Genomic DNA, 3,461 nt, shown 5'->3' with positions numbered 1-3,461 from the left:
TGGGCCTCCCTCCACCGCCACTGCAAGTCACGCCGCCGTGGCTCTCGCCGCCGCCGCCATGACTCCCGCCGTCGCCGCTGCAAGGTGCGCCGCCATGGGCCTCCCTCCTCCGCCGCTGCAAATCGCGCCGCCATGGCTCTCGCCGCCGCCTCAGCAAGGCGTGCCGTCATGGGCCTCCTGCCGTCGTGCTGCAAGGCTGGCCGCCATGGCACTCCTCCGCTGCAAGGCATGAGGCATCTGCTACCGTTGTGTAGGTGCCTTGCGCGCTACCAAGGCACATGCGGGAAGCTACAACGTCCTTTGTAGTTTGCTACTTTTCTTCTATATTGTTGCTACTATAGCATATATTTTTTGCTACCCATTCTCCGACGAGGTTTTCCGGCGAGGTCTCCGGCGACGCCACCAGCGATGTCTCCGATGAGGTCGCTTTTGCTACATTGGCAGATTATTTTTGCTACAATAGCGTAACGTTTTGGCTACGTGGTCTCCGGCGAGATCTCCGGCGGTCTCCGGTGAGTCTCCGGCGAGTTCTGTGTTTTTTTAGGGGTGAACCTTTTTTGCTACAATTAGGCTAGTTTTGCTACAATGGTGCATTTATGGAAGCAAAAGTGGGATTTTAGGTGAAAATAGAGTTTGTTACAATTGAACCGTTTTTTGCTACTTTGGTACATCATGGTAGCAAAAGCGGGAATGTGATGTGATGCTTTGATCAGACGGCCTAAAACGCTCCACATAGACCGATCCAACGGCTAGGGACCCGGGGGATCAGATTTCTGATCCCCCGGGGGACGCTCAGCGCTCGCCTTTTGTGAATGAGCAGATGTTGGATCTTTTGGAATGGGATGTTAATCTAAACCTAAAACTTTTTCACTGAAACTGCAGGAGGATGGGCGGAGGGTGCGCGCTCGAGGAAAAGCGTCCATGTCGTCGGCCATGGCGGTCATGCTCCCCACGGATGAGGTCCGTTGGATGTGGTCACAGGAAAGGGTGCGAGAAAGAGGAGGAAGAGTTTGAGCTCACCGCGGTCGATCGGCAGGCTTGAAGATGTCGGTGGTGAAGTGTGGCTCCTCCACGTTGGAACGGAAGCATGGGTCTGGGGGCGGATGCGGCGATGCTGTCCGCCAGGGTGCTGGCTCTATGCTCGGACGGTGGAGGAGCTTCAATGCTCTGGCGGCGTGGTCAATGAGGAAGAGACTTGGTGGGCGAGCTCCTGCCAGGGACGAAAACGGGAGCGTGGCGACGAGGTTGAAGCAGGAATGGAAGCTGCACAACCTTGCTTCCCTGCTCAGGTACTAGCCCTCTGTCCGCGCGGCCTTCCTCGAGCCCTCCGTCGGCGAGTGGAGCAGCCGTAGGAGGGAGCTCTGCACGCGTGGAGCATGGCGACCTCGCCGGCAGCCCTTCGGGGCTTCGACAATCGGGATCAAGTGTGGCGACCCCCGTGGGAGCCCTTTGACGGTGAGCGGACTGCGGGGGAGCGGCGGAAGGCGGAGATAGAGGATAGAAGATTTTATCTCCTATAATTGGCATGAAGATTTATACGTAGGAATTACTATTTTATTTTGTATAATGGTTAACCGATGTTAGCTGCTCTGTGAAAGAACGGAACTATTTGTAGCGAATGATGATCATTTTTTTAATATTGTGTGTTCCCTTTCCTTTCCCTTTCTCCCGGTGTCCAAATGGTAGATGCAACTTTTCCTCAGCGGGAGAGGATTCCGTGTGCGCGGAAAAATCACCCCGTGGGGGTTTGCTGCCCAGGGATATCCATCCCCAGCAACCAAACAAGCCCTAAAGCGGAAAGTGGTTTGTTCTCCTATAAACCATCGTGGCCTGGGCATCACCAACCTGCAAGTGCAGTGAACAGCCCTTCGTGTGCGCGGGCTATGACAGTCATGGACTGATGACACCAGGCCATGGATTGGGCTTCTGCTACCGATTGATGATACTGTCAGACAGCTTTTCTCTGCCTGGGTAAAGATCACACTTGGTGATGGCTCCATTGCAAACTTTTGGAGATGGGGGGAGGTCATTGCAAGCGAAGCGGCAAAATCCTCGGATACAAGGCAAATAAGAAGGTATGCGGAGATCAAACATGCACCTAGTTCCGTAATTTCCAATGAACTCTGAACAAAGAGCTTATTTGTTCTTTGTGATCAGCAAATTGCTTGTGTAAATTTCAGGATGGTGTCCAACAGTGAGTCAGCTCGGTGGTCGAGGAGGAGAAAGCAAGCACGCACAATTAACTGACCTCGAGTTGCAGGTACACATCCTTGATGCACTCTCTTCCTGCTGTTTTATCAAATGAAACTTAACTATTTGTAGCCTTTTCTCCTCCTAATGCCCATGCCATGATGCATCATTGTTTCAAGCTTATGACCATCGACATGTGCTATCCTAAGTCCTGACCTAACAGGTCGAATAACTTGAAAGTGAAACTGCAGCACTCTTTTAAGCAACTTATGCAGGCCAACCAGCAGTTCACCACACTGCAGTCACGGATAACAGGACCCTCACATCAAATGTAGAGACGTTAAGAATCAAGGTAACAACAGTTCTCTGATAGAAATAGTCATCTCTAAATGACCATCATTTCGTAATATCTGAAACTGGCTCCACAGGTAAAAATGGTACTAGCGTAGTATATGGTTGGAAGAAGCAGAGTGTCCTGCGGCCTAGGGACAACTCCGGCTGGTATCATTTCTAAGCTCCAGTAAGATGTGCCGAGCTTTGGACGTGCTCATAGCCACAGGGTAGGATTTCCCAGGGGACAGTGCATGTTTCACAAGTCTAGCCCAAGGCCAACAAGTTCAGACTTCGACGGTGCAAAGCACTGTAAGTCTAGAGAGCCTGGATAACCGGATGTCTAGCATGGTGACCAGCTGTTTGGTTGACATTTGGCCTTAAGTTTCCCAGCCAAGCAGCACCTCCAAGTAAATTAATAGCATACCTCACAAACTGCGAAGGTACTTAACACTGAAGGTCTGGGTCTTAAAAGGAAACTCGGAAGGGTATATGCACTGCTGTTCATCTGGAGCCAATTGAGGCGTCTTCTGTCTAGTGGTCTAGTGGTCTGTAACTTGTTTTACATTTTTTCCATAAAGAGAATATATTAATATCAAAAGATACAAATTACACCCAGCCTCTTCAACAACGCACCACTCTAATGGCACTACGGATGCACACAGCCAAAAAAAAAGAAAACTAAGAAACAAAAGTCCCGCTACAGTATCTCTGACCTAACAACAGCAATACATCCACCGCCAAGACAACACCTGAAATACAGATTCTCCAAAAATGACGTCTTCAAGAAGGGAACAATGCTCTAACACCGTCGTCGCCCGATAAAAGATCTTAGGTTTTCACCCTGAAGATAGTCCAACAAGGTCATTGCCAGGCACAACCAGTTAGGCCAGACCTTGGGTTTTCACCCTGAAAGGTAGGACTCTGAACTTCACCTATGT

At 50.5% G+C, this 3,461-nt stretch overlaps 1 long non-coding RNA gene across 1 annotated transcript; it reads left to right on the top strand.

Moving 5' to 3' along the window:
* The first annotated feature begins 1,857 nt into the window (after positions 1–1,857).
* LOC127314258 (uncharacterized) lies at positions 1,858–2,978 on the top strand. The gene is made up of 3 exons (XR_007859534.1): positions 1,858–2,075; positions 2,181–2,542; positions 2,619–2,978. It is a non-coding gene; the product is annotated as an uncharacterized lncRNA (long non-coding RNA).
* Positions 2,979–3,461: the final 483 nt, after the last annotated feature.

This window comes from Lolium perenne, chromosome 7 (genome assembly GCF_019359855.2).
Source record: "Lolium perenne isolate Kyuss_39 chromosome 7, Kyuss_2.0, whole genome shotgun sequence".
NCBI lineage: Eukaryota > Viridiplantae > Streptophyta > Magnoliopsida > Poales > Poaceae > Lolium > Lolium perenne.
Note: the sequence above shows the minus strand (reverse complement) of the source record. Positions and strands in the feature narration are given on the sequence as shown.